Source organism: Mus musculus, chromosome 18, assembly GCF_000001635.26.
Source record: "Mus musculus strain C57BL/6J chromosome 18, GRCm38.p6 C57BL/6J".
Lineage (NCBI taxonomy): Eukaryota > Metazoa > Chordata > Mammalia > Rodentia > Muridae > Mus > Mus musculus.
The window spans coordinates 32,820,458-32,834,179 of NC_000084.6; the positions used below are offsets into that span (position 1 = coordinate 32,820,458).

The 13,722-nt window shown below is 39.4% G+C and overlaps 1 long non-coding RNA gene and 1 other non-coding gene across 2 annotated transcripts in view; one reads left to right on the forward strand and one right to left on the reverse strand.

Annotated features, from left to right (window-relative positions):
* The window catches only part of 4930455D15Rik (RIKEN cDNA 4930455D15 gene), a 173,646-nt gene that overhangs the window by 156,816 nt on the left and 3,108 nt on the right, over positions 1 to 13,722 (reverse strand). The window contains exon 2 of the long non-coding RNA NR_045381.1: positions 12,302 to 13,251. This is a non-coding gene — a long non-coding RNA (RIKEN cDNA 4930455D15 gene). The remainder of the gene's footprint in view (positions 1 to 12,301; positions 13,252 to 13,722) is intronic.
* On the forward strand, positions 236 to 342 carry Gm26378. The gene has a single exon (XR_003952700.1). It is a non-coding gene; the product is annotated as a U6 spliceosomal RNA (small nuclear RNA).

Sequence of the window (13,722 nt, forward strand, 5' to 3'; positions counted from 1 at the left end):
AATACTGTTTTGAAGGTTAGAACTAACCCATTAATGAAAAGAAAAGCTGAGTGTCCCCAAACCTGTCTTACTTGTTGGGAGCGACCCTGTTTGAATGTTAACTGCCTTGTCAGCCATAAGTGCTTACTTACAAAGTCTTGACCTTAGTGGAAAAGTACTAGCTTAGTTGAGATTTCTGTGGGAAAAGTTGAAGCCTTTGTAGGAAAGTACTACCCCCAGTTAAGAACAAATAGTTGTGCTCACTTTGGCAGCACATATACTAAAATTGGAACGATACAGAGAAGATTAGCATGGCCCCTGCGCAAGGATGACACGCAAATTCGTGAAGTGTTCCATATTTTTTGAAGCTGGGACGAAAGGACGGACCATCTAGTGATTGCCATATCCAGGGATCCATCCCATAATCAGCTTCCAAACGCTTGACACACTAGCAAGATTTTGCTGAAAGGACCCAGATATAGCTGTCTCCTGTGAGACTATGCCGGGGCCTAGCAAACACATAAGTGGATGCTCACAGTCAGCTATTGGATGGATCACAGGGCCCCCAATGGAGGAGCTAGAGAAAGTACCCAAGGAACTAAAGGGAACTGCAACCCTATAGGTGGAACAACAATATGAACTAACCAGTACCCGGGAGCTCTTGTCTCTAGCTGCATATGTATCAAAAGTTGGCCTAGTCGGCCATCACTGGAAAGAGAGGCCCATTGGACTTGCAAACTTTATATGCCCCAGTACAGGGGAACACCAGAGCCAAAAAGGGGGAGTGGGTGGGTAGGGGAGTCGGGGGATGGGTATGGGGGACTTTTGGGATAGTATTGGAAATGTAAACGAGGAAAATACCTAATAAAATTTTTTTTTTAAAAAGTAAAAAAAAAAAAAAAAAAAAGAACAAATAGCTATAGATCTTGTGGACAGGTACCTAGCAACCCATTCTGTTCTGTTCCTCCTGCTGAACTTTTTACCTAGCCAGTATCCTGCTTTTGGAACAGGTGCATTCCCCCAGAAACAAAGCGATTCTGCATCGTCCCCCTCCACATATCCTGCTTCTGTGGGTATAAAACCTGCCTGGGAAAAATAAAATTTGTTAGCTTGATCAGAATCTTTGATTTGCTGTTCGTTTTTTGTGTTTCTTGCCCCGCCCCCCTTCTCTCTGCAGGTGGTTCCTCAGACCCTGTTCAACTGTCCCGCATCAGGGCATTACTTGTCAACAAAGAGCTACTTATGAGCACCAAGTAAATAGTTACAAAGTGCCCACTGTGGGCCAACTTTCCTGAGGTGAAGTCTGTGTTAAACCCATAGTTACAAAAGTAAGTAAGACAGAGCTCATATCCAGAGAAGCTCAGAGTGGAACTGGATAATCAGTTGTCTGTAGTCCTTAACAAATTGGCCAGTGAGTGTTCCTTTGATTTGAGTAAAATCAAGACAGGCACACTTTCAAAAATCTTCCTCTAAATTCCTTACCCAGAGCTTTTAAGCACCACCCTAAGAAAACTCCACTGGGTCTAGAAAAGGCAGCAATCATCAATTCTTTGAATAGAAGTGTGGAGGCCTGATATTTTAAATGTATTAACTCTGCCTTACTACAAATTCATTCTCCCTTTTACTAAATCATGATAAAAGGTATTATAGCATTTTTCTTAATCCCTTTAGACCCAATTGCCCTAAAAGTGACTTCTACCCATTTGGTAGAGTTCATAGGACAGAGTACCAAAGGAAAGGAGTGCTCTGAGGAGGAGACCATTAGAAGATAACTCCTGTTATTGAGGACAGCAATACCAAGCACATGCCTTAAGAAAACTGCACTGGAGAGATGGGGAAACATCTGGACAACAAGAGGGACTAGTGTCCATTGCTCACTGCAAGCCAGGGAAATGAGCTGTGCTCACCAGGCAGAATGGAAAATTCTGTAACCCATCAGGCTATAAGTAGGGTACTGTGCTGACTAGTTTAATGGCAACTTGACACAAACTAGAAACATCAGAGAGGAGGAAACCTCAGCTGAGAAAATGCCTTTATAATATTCAGGCATATGGCATTTTCTTAATTAGTGATCAATATGGGAAGGGTCAACCCATTATGGGTGGGGTCATCCCTGGGCTGGTTCTAAAAAAGCAGGCTGAGAAAGCCATGGGAAGCAAGCAGCTTCCCATCATGGCCTCATATTAGCTCCTGCCTTCAGGTTCCTGCCCTGCTTGAGTTTCTGTCCTTACTTTCTTTGATGATGAAGAGTGATGTGAAAATGTAGGCCAAATAAACCCTTTCATCCTCAACTTGCTTTTTTGTCATGGTATTTCATCCCAAATATAGAAACCCCAAGACATGTGCTTAAAAACATCTTACCTGTGCATGGAAGTATCGTTAGACCAAGGCTAATGGCTGCAACGATCTAACTTAATGAATTTAAAAAAAAATAATACTTAAAAGAATCAGTTCCTAAGTAACTTAGCTGTATTTCACAACAAACCACAAGGGTGTTTATGAAGTAAAGAATGTCTCACACACATGCGAATGTATCCACTCAAATATATATATATATAATTAAAATAAATCTTTAAAGAATGAAAGAAAAAAGAAAACAAAAGGGGAGAGAGGGGGAAGGAGTAAGAGAGGATCTTGAGGACAGAAGAGCTGTAAGAACTATTGTGTCCTGTTAGGGAAGGTGGCACACCTTTTATCTAGAGTCAGAAAGCAGGCAAATCTTTATGAAGACGAACTTCATCTATACAGTTTCAGGCCAGCCAAGCTATACAGTGAGAGCATGTCTCAAAAATAAGGAGGAAAATATGGTGCTGTAGTATAAAAAGTACCACTAACTCAAAACTAACATAGAAGGTAGAATTAATAAGTGAAACATTAAATTAATTATTATAATGTTGAGAACAAGCAAAAGAAACTTATCCTAAGTTAACCATTCCCTTTTCAGACTCCTTTTAATTGTAGTGAGAAACTAAAATCAAAATCCCAGGCCCTAGGGGAGCTTGGAAATTCCTAACAGCTGAACAGTTTCTATTTTAAGGAAACAGTTGTCCAAGTCCAGATAGCTCAGGGACAACTTCTCCATCTTGCTAGTAAGATCAAACTAAGTTCAGGTTTCCAGGCCCAGAAACCTACTTCTATTCTTATTGATAGAAACTCCCTTGTTCAACTTCTTATGTCAACATATGATTGGACAATGTTATAGTCTACCCTGCTCCCCCTCACTTCACAGTTTTGATTCCATTCTTTAAATAGGCTGTACAGTGTCCCTTCAGAGTTGCAGCTCAGCACCCAAGTCTGTTCTTTGGCCCTAACTAGTAGACACTTAATTACAAGAAAATTTTGCCATCTGCATGGTGTTTGAATTATGTTGTATTTAAGCAGACCCCACAACAATAACTCAAGATATTTAGGAAACATAGAAGATACAAGCACAGATTCTAGATATGAAAATTATGTGTAAAATAAATACACAGTGAATAGTTTTAATTGGGGGTTGGGCATTAAAATATTTGAACTAGACCAATACCCACCCAAATGCTACAGCCTGGATGCTCCCCAGGAGATCCAAATTGACCAAGGACACAAGTGACAATTTCACCCAAATACCCATGCCAGCTGGAACACCCACACAGCCCAGCTGACATGGGACCTACACCCCCAACTCTCCACCCTCTATCCCACCCCTCTGAGATCCACCTTCCTTCTGATCCAATTCCTCATCCAGACCAGGTCAGAGACCTAGCTGATACCTGCCCAAACTCTGCAGCCTGATCTTCCCAGGAGGTCAGCAGTAACCAAGGGCACAGGAGGTCCACACTAACCAAAGACAACACTGCCTACCTCCAAGGAGACCATCTCTAACCCAGGTAATAGAGCTCTACCTGCCTCCAAGGAGTCTGGTTCCAGTCAGAGACACCCAGGCCAATTAACATCAGAGAGAACCAGATGGTCAGAGGCAAGTGCAAGATCATAAGCAACAGAACCAAATACAATTTGTTAACATCAGAACCTACATCTGCCACCACAGCAAACCCTGGCTACTCGAACACACATGAAAAGCAAGATAATGACCTATAATCCCATCTCATGCAGATGATAGAGGCTTTAAGGAGAATATAAAGAACTCCCTTAAAGATATATGAGAAAACATAGGCAAACAGGTAGAATCCCTTAAAGAAGAAACAAATACATCTGTTAAAGAAATACAGGAAAATATAATGAAGCATGTGAAAGAATTAAACAAAACAGTCTAAGAAGTAAAAATAGAAATAGAAATGATTTAAAAAAAAACATACACACACAAAGGGAAGCAACCCTGGAGATGGACAACTTAAAAAATAGATCAGGAGCTACAGATGCAACAATCTCCAACAGAATACAAGAGATAGAAGAGAGAATCTCAAAAGTAGAAGAAACCATAGAAAATATTGACACATTAGTCAAAGAAAATACAAAATGTAAAAAGCTCCTAACCCAAAACATCAAGAAAATTCAGGATACAATGAAAAGATCAAACATAAGAACAATAGGAATAGAAGCAGATGAAGAATCCCAGCTCAAAGGCTCAAAAGCCATCTTCAGCAAAACCATAGAAGAAAACCTCCCTAACCTAAAGAAAGAGATAGCCATAAATGTTGAAGAAGCCTACTGAACACCAAACAGACTGGACCGGAAAAGAAAATCCTCCAGTCACATAAATAAGCAAAACACTAAATGCACAGGACAAAGAAAGAATTATTAAAAGTTGCAAGGGAAATGGACAAGTAAAATAAAAAGGCAGTCCTATAAGAATTACATCAGACTTCTCAACAAAGACTCTAGAAACCAGAAGATCATGGGCAGATGTCATCCAGACCCTAAGAGAACACAAATGCCAGCCCAGGATACTATACCCAGGGAAAATCTCAATCATCATAGATGAAGAAACAAAGATATTTCATGACAAAACCATATTTAAACAATATCTTTCTACTAATCTAGGCCTATAGAGGATACTAGAAGGAAATCTCCAATACAAGGAGGGTAACCTACCCAATAAAACTCAAGAAACTAAATAGTTCACAACAAAAGAAGAAAATCATACACACATAATGCCACCTCCAGCAACAAAAATAACAGGAACTAACGATCATGTCTTTCATATCTCTCAACATCAATGGACTCAATTCCCCAATAAAAAGACACACACTAATAGACTGGGTATGTAAACAGGTTCCGACATTTAGATGTATATAGGAAACACACCTCAGTGGCAAAGACAGAGACTACTTCAGAGTAAAGGACTGGAAAAAGTTTTACTAGAAATTGGTCCAAAGAAGCAAACTGGAATTTCCATTCTAATATCCAATAAAACAGACCTTCAACCTAAAGTTATGAAATGAGATGAAAAAGGACACTTCCTATTCGTCAAAGGAAAAATTCACCAAGAGGAAGTCTCAATCCTGATCATCTATGCCCCAAATGCAACAGCACCCACGATCATTTATTGTAATAGCCAGAAGTTGGAAACAACCCAGATGTCTCTCAGTCAAAGAATGAATACCAAAAAACATGGTTCATTTACACAATGAAATACTTTTCAGCTATTAAAATGAGCACATCATGAATTTTGCAGGCAAATTGATGGAACTAGAAAATATCATCCTGAGTGAGGTAACTCAGACCCAAAAGGACATGCATGGTATGAACTCACTGATAAGTGGATATTAGCCAAAAGGTACAGAATACCTAGGATACAACTTACAGAGCATAAAAAGTGTAACAAGAAGAAATGTCCAAGTGGGGAGGTTTCAATCCCACTTAGAAGTGGGAAGGAAATAATCAGGGAAGGCAGAGGGAGGGAGAGACCTGGGAAGGAGAGGGGAGGGGAAGGGGAAAAGAGGAACAGGGTAAGATATGGGGGATATGGGGGAAGGCGACAGAAGAGCAGCCCACAGGTCCAAGACAATGAATGGAAATAAGCAGCCTCGGGGAGTGGGAGGTGGGAAAACCCTCTAGAAAGTACCAGAGACCTGGGGAGATGAGACAGTCCTAAGATTCATTAGGGGTGACCTTAGCCAAAATACCTAACACTGGGGAAAGGGAACTCAAAGAGTTCACGTCCAGTCCATAGAGCCTCAAGTGGAAGGACAGGGTTACTAACCCACATTCAAAGTTCCTGACCCAGAATTGTCCCTGTCTAAAAGAACTATAAGGACAAAAATGGAAAAGAGACTGAAGGAAAGTCAGTCCAAAAACCGGCCCAACTTGGGATCCACCTCATGGAGAAGCTCCAAAGCCTGGCAATAATATGCTATGACATGCTTGCAGACAGGAGCCTAGCATGGCTGTCCTATCAGAGGCCCGACCAGCAGCTGACTGAGACAGAAGCAGATACTTACAAACAACCACTAGACTGAGGTCGGGGATCCATATGGTTGAATTAGGGGAAGGATTGAAGAAGCTGAAAGGGAGAGTGACCCCATAGGAAGACCAGCAGTCTCAACCCAGACTCCAGGAAGCTCCCAGAGAGTGAGCCATACACAGGCTGGTTTAAGGACCCTGGCATGCATGCATACACACACACACACACACACACACACACACACACATACATATGTATATATATATATAGTCAGAGGTCTATCTGGTCTGGCCTCATTGGGAGAAGATGCACTTGAGAGACTTGAGGCCCGTAGGAAGGGGGAGCTCTGGGGAGGGGAGCACCCTCTCTGAGGCAGGAGGAGGAGGAATGGGATGAGGAACTGTGGGAGGGGGACTGAGGGAGGCAACAACTGGAATGTAAATAAATAAAATAATTTAAATAAAAACAGAATTAAAGACATGTTAAGAAAACTATCTTAAATAAAATACACACGGAAAATAATTAAAAACAAAAAGACCATCAGTGAGCAATGAAACCATTAGAAGTGCCTAATCTAGTGTAGTTGGAACATTTCAATGAGTTCAGGGAGAGGTACAGGAAAAATTGGAGCAGAAGGCATTGGTTCTAGTTTCCAGCTAGATAAGTCTCTAGCTCTGCAATTCCAAGAAGTTCACTAGAGTCCAGGAACCCAAACCACCATGATGATCAACGCCATCAAATTGCTTAAACCCAGAAAATACTAATAGCAGCAACTAGAATTATAAACGTCTTCAGACTATCCTTCTTGAAACTTTTTCAAAGTCTTCAATTCTACTTCTCTGATCTTCCCCCTGCAGTCTGCTTTCTTCACCAGCCATCGAATGGTAGTATGTCATAAACACAAGTGAGCATTGAGTAACCATAACTACTGGCTTCTCTCTGTTATGTAGCACAGGTGGAGTAATCCCTGTGCTGACTCTGCCGTTTTTAAAATGTTTTGATCTTCAATTCTAGTGCCTTTATTTTTACCTTAATTTTTAATTAAAATATAATTCCATTATTTTCTCCTTCATTTTCCTCCCTCAAACTCCTCTTTATATGCATAAATATATAAATGCAACTTGCTTAGTTCATTTAGTGTTGGTTGTAGGTATGTTATTTCAAGACTGGCTTCTTGAAATAGATAGTTTGTTGGGGATCATCTCTGGAGAATACTATTTCTCTTTCTCTCAGCCTGTAGCACTTTTTCTAGAGGTGCGACCACATGGGGCTTCCCCTTCCATGTTATCTGTCTGTTGGTGCTGCCCTTGTTCAAGTCTTCTTTAGGAATCCCTATTATTGAGGTATCTGCTGGTTGAAGCTTCACTGTCATTTCTAGGAGGCATAATATGAACTAAAGGCTAAGATTATTACTGATAAAACCAGTACTTAAATATCTGTGGCAAACTTGTGACATTTATCCTGACTTTATAGATGTAAGAAAACTATATCATGGATAAAACAGGCTTTGCAATATAACTAATACATTAATATCTGGGTCTTGGATTTTCCATTACTTAGGATGGTAGATCTACCAATTTACACATTCCCTAACTAGGAGATGTGATAGTCATATTTTCAGTAAGTTTTATACTTATTCTTCATTATAGACCTGTTCTCCCCTTGATTAGTCAAGGACTTTGACGAGCATACACAAGTCTAGGTGTTCCCTAATTGTTTGCAGAATTGATTGGGTTATAATCCACAGATAAATGAAGTTTCCTTGACATGAGTCTTTTTCCAAGTGAGCATATGACCATGTTTTCTTTTATAAGTTTTGTAGGAACTTTGAAAAAAAGGGGGATAGAAAATGGAAATTTCCACTCTCTGCATGCAAAGACCTGCATTGATACTTATAGCTGATGTATATTTTAAGATTGGCATTGAGGTTAATTTGTAGACACATAGCTTTAGGGTGGAAAAATTGGAGCTTTAAAGTATAATTGAACAAGTACATTAACCAGCCTTGAAGTAAGTAGTCTTGTGTTTTGATTTATCATCTTGTGAGCTAATTGGGTGACTCATTTTGAATTATCTCTGTGTAAGTTTACTGCTTACTGTTGAAAGCTATGAATACCAAGTAGGGTCAAATTAAGCTTGAATAATTTTACATGGAGTTAGGACACTCTCTTGGTTCTTGTCTTCTTGAAAGCACTAAGTAAAGGGACATAGATGATTTAAGCAGAAGTTTATGCAGCAAAGCTAAGCAAACTAACTCTCCCATGAGACACTGGAGAATGTACCCCAAATGGAGAGCAACCCACTGTAGTATGGATTTAAAAACAAAACAACAAACCCAAAAGCCAAGACATAGCTAAATGGTAGAGCCTTTACCTGGCATGATTTTCATCTTTCACACACATACATCATACAACTCATAAAAATGAGAGTTGAAATAAAATGTCTGTGATTAAAATCCAACAACAATGATGTTTCTCATGGAAATTAGCTAAAAGGAAGCATGTCCTATAGTTCCCAGACTTCAGAAAAAAATTGCTATTACACTTTATTAAAACACACATACTTCAGATACAGGGTTTTTGAGAGTAACAGGACCTTTCGGGGTTTAGTTGTTTGTAACCCAACAACCTAGGTTCCTGACACTCCTAGTCACCAAAGACTGGCCTGGGCCAATGGATTTGAATTCACTAGTGGCATACCAGTGAAGACTGCAAATATGGACTACACAAAATGGAAGCAATCTTTATCAATAGATGGTTATAGAAAAGTGAGAGAGTGAATAAAAGTGAAGAATTAGAGAAAAGTGAGAGGAACTCCCAAGAGTAGGAGTGGTTCTCGTGAGAGGAAAAATCACCAAACTTCCTTGCCTAGAGTTTTGTAAATTACTTTTGATTAAAGTATAATTGCATTATTACTCTTCTTGTTCCCATTCTTCCTCCAGATCCTGTCAAATCCCTTTGCCGAATCTGTCTACATCTCCCCCATGCTCAGATTGATAGCCTCTTTTATTTAGATTATTATAAATATGCACAAATATATAAATACAAACTTGCTGAGTCTGTTTTTGTCGATTGTGCTTATATTGTTTCTGGGCTAGAGTATTTGCAGTGTTACAACAGAGATCGAACAAAGGCTGAGATCATTTCTTTGAGATTGGTTAGTTCCCTGTGGTATTATGGCATGTCAGGAAGAACCCACACACTACTTACATGTTCCCAAGCAGGGAAATATTAGGTGCTGTTCTTGATCTTCCTAACTGGAATGGTATAAACCTCTTTTATCCACCTCTAACTTTTCTGTTAAGTACTGACCTTGACTATCTGTCCACGAGCCACTAAACTGCAAATAAAGATGGGGTCTAGCAAGAAGCTTCCCTCTAGGAGGCTATTCTAGACCATACCACAGACAAGAAGGAAACCTTGAGCTATGGATATATGAGGCAACCAATAATTTGCAAGAAGCTGTATGAGAAGCAAGGATATGTAAAAGAACAATAGCACCTGCTCAGCTCTGTTCTTTGAAAGCTTTTCAGGGAGATGGCCATGCTCTTATCACTGGCCCCGAGCCCTACCCTAATCTTATTTATTAACTTGGTTATCTTACACCTAGCTAGAAGACTTATTCTTTACATCTTTCTTGGTGTATCAGCCTGTGCCATTGTAACCGTTAACCTTCCTTTCACCACTGCCTCTGTTCTCATTACAATACACGTGAGGAATGTGCATCTTTCACTATCAGCTCCTTCCTCTTACTACTTATAGAAAACTAGCTCCTGTATCACTTGTGTGTTGGAAATACAGACTTGACTTCTTAGGCAAATCTCTTACTTACACCCCAGTTGACAATTCCCCCATATAATGTTTCGTCATAGTGGTACCACTCAGCTAATGACAGATAGATGATCTCACATATCCTCCATCACCAGAGAAACAGTGGGACAACAAGAAAAGGAACTGATATATGATACCTGATTTCTAATTATCTAATTATATATTCGCAGTTCACAGTAGTTCACTCATAAAGGAAGTGAGGAAGTAAATAAAAATGACCCAGAAACTTAACATTTCTACTGTGTTCAGTTAGTACACTCAAAAGATAAGTTGGGTAAGCCCAATGAACAGCAAGCATCCCTAAAACTTTGTGGCCAGCAATAGCAACAAGTATTTATTAGATTATCCAGTTTCAGATTCAATTTTAGGAGTGGTATGACCCACAGTCCTGATTCAGATATCTTCAGTTAAGATATCAAACACTGGGGTGCATGTCTTTAATGCCAGCACTTGGCAGGCAGATCTCTGCAAGTTCAAAGCCAGTCTACTCTACAGAGTGACCTCCAGGACAGCTAGGGCTACTCAGAAAAACCCTATCTCAAGAAACAAACAAATATACAAACAAACAAAAGATATCACTCAAAGCTGCAGTCATTAGAAATCTTAACTGGGGTTGATGGATCAGCTTCTAAGGTGGTTAACTCACAAATCTACGCGTTAATAGACAAGAGACCTTCAGTTCTCTGCTATGTAGAGTGCTTTGTAGGTCTGCCTAAAAATCTAATAACATGGCAATTGACTCCCCTAGGAACTAATGATTCAGAAAAGTTTATGTGATCCAGCCATGTAACACAGTGTCAACCTTTTGAGCATAAGATAGGGACTTGGGCAGCAATTTCCTCTGATTTGATACATTTCACCCTAGGGAAAGGCTCTGTAAGAGTCAAAAAGTAAACAACTGGAAAGTCTCAGGAAGCTCCGGAAACTTATTAGATTGAGCAGATCCTCCCCACAATTATGGAAGCAGGAAAACCTCTCAAACCAGAAGAAACCTCCAAGGATGCAGCTTTATACAGCCTTTGAGGGGGGTGAGGCTAGAATTTTGGTGATGTAGATACTTTTGAATCTTTCTTGCTCCCTTAAGTAACTTCTTAGCCATATATTTTTTTTTTAACACCATTAAAATCATTGGCTGTGAAAGTTGGAATATACTAGAATCATTACTTTGGCCCATCATTGCTTCCTTGTATAAGATCAACAAATGTTTCTTTACATTTCCTCAGGAAATGTTGCATGTGAGAGTATATGAGTGATAAATACCCGGAATCAGGGATGTTAAAGAATATCTTGGGATCTTGATGCCATGATAGACAAAAAAAAAAAAAAAAAAGATAGTCTTTATTACTGAAGTGCTAAGAAAAAGTAATGTTTAACCTTTAAAGTGCTCATGCTGGAGTAGTGGCTGTACTTACAATCTCAATACTGAGGCAGGAGATTGAGGGAGCATATCCAAGACTCATGAGGACTCTGTCTCAAAAGGAAAACTCTTAGTTCAAACCTGACATAGCCATACCTTTTCCTGGATATTAGGAAGCCTTAATTCATTGACTCAAACTGAAACTTATCACCTCTCAGCAGGGTATTAATTACTTCTATTATCCCAGACTCTACTCCTTTGTAGTTTGAGCTTGATTCTGCTGTCTTTATGGTATCTCTAAGGAACAATGGTTGAACCTAGTTTCCTTCCTCTAATCACATAGTCACAAAACTTACTGGCTCCTGAATAGCAAGTGATCAGGACAAAGTGAACTCTGGCTAACTATACAACTCCCAAGGAGTCCATAACACCCTTTTCAAATGACATGGCACAGCCGTTAGTTAACACGTGTATCTGTTGCAACCATACTGCTAGATTTTTCACAGTCATTTTGATTTTTAAACTGTGTTTCGTTATTCAGTGGTCTGGAAAGTTACCAGGCTCAGGAAGATTAGAAAGTTACAAGTTTCACAGTAACTCTTTCTCCCAGAGTTTTATAAACAGTAATAATCTCTGGGGAGTGGATACAGTGATGGTGGCTACTGCCATTTGGAAGCAGCAGAGATGTACTTTTTGTGAGTTGTCACAGATGCTAGGGCAGGCCTTTTGGTGATACAGTTAGTTGCCTTTGAGTTATGCATGGATATCCATGTACTCCAAATACTTACTTACCAAGAGGGTTTCCTGTGGAAGTGTTTCTTTGGTCTTTCTGTCCAGGAAGAAAAGGCATCTGTTCCTATTTCCCCAGGGAAAGTATCATAATATCAAAACAAAACAACAACAAAATACCAAAACAAACAAACAAACAAACCCAAACAAAACAAACAAAAAACAAAACAGCATTACTTAAATAATCCTGGTGAAGTTAGGCAACATCTGGGAATCTTGGAGTCCTTATCTAATGAATCTAAACCCATCATATGACCCAGTGTATGCTCTTAAAAATATACTTGCTGATTGCTGATCTCCCGTCCTCCAGCTGTCCTCCATGACCCCCTCTCCTTCTTCCTCTTTCTGAAATTTTGTGCTGGTTTGGATTTTGGCACTAAACAATTTTACAAAATTGAGCAAATCATTTAAGCTTCATAAACACATTTTCTTCTTTATGAAACAGCCATAGAGTTTTTGGTCTAAACACCTCCTGGCATAGTTTGATGATATTGAAAAGTTGGTACCAAATGATTTTGTGCAGAATTCAATCCTGAAAAAGAAATATTTCAAACTTCTTCACAAGATTAATCATTCATTGAAACGTTTTTGCTTCTGATGATAGAAGACAATATCTTTTTTTATATACCTAAATACAAAACTTTTCTCATTTGTTTTTCTTTTGGATGTTTATGCTTTATCTCTCTCTTTCAAAAAATTGAAAAATCAAAAGACACAACCAAACTAAAGCAACAACAAAAGCCCAATAATATATATATTGATTGACCAATTACTCCTGGCTATAGGCCCTACCCTGGAGCATAGTTGATATACACAATAACATTACACTGTCCAAACCTGATTTATTTTCCCTTTTCCAGATATCAATTGCAGAGACTTCTTGGTTATGGGTAGGACTCTGTGCGCATGTTTCCTTCATAGTGCTGGGATTTTTGTCTGGAGCCGCACACGATCTGCAAAGAAAATGTTTTAAAAATACATATATTTAGCTAGGCAGTGGTGGTGCACACCTTTAATCCCAGCACTTGGGAGGCAGAGACAGGCTGATTTCTGAGTTTGAGGCTAGCCTGGTCTACAGAGTGAGTTTTCCAGACAGCCAGGGCTACACAGAAACTCTATCTCTCAAAAAAAAATAGATTTTTTTCCTCATAAAATATATCCCAATTATAGTTTTCCCTCCCCGTTCCTCCCAGTGTCCTTTCTTCTTAGATCCCCTCCCTTCCTTCTCATAAGAAAAGAAAGGTGCACACCTTTAATCCCAGCACTTGGGAGGCAGAGGCACGCAGAGTTCTAAGCCAGCCTGGTCCATAAACACAAATTGAGTTCCACTAAAAGGAAAAAAAAAAACAAAAACAAAAACAGAAACTGTATGCATATATTATGAGTGTGAACTTTTAACCCTTCATCAAAGAAGTGTTTGTTGT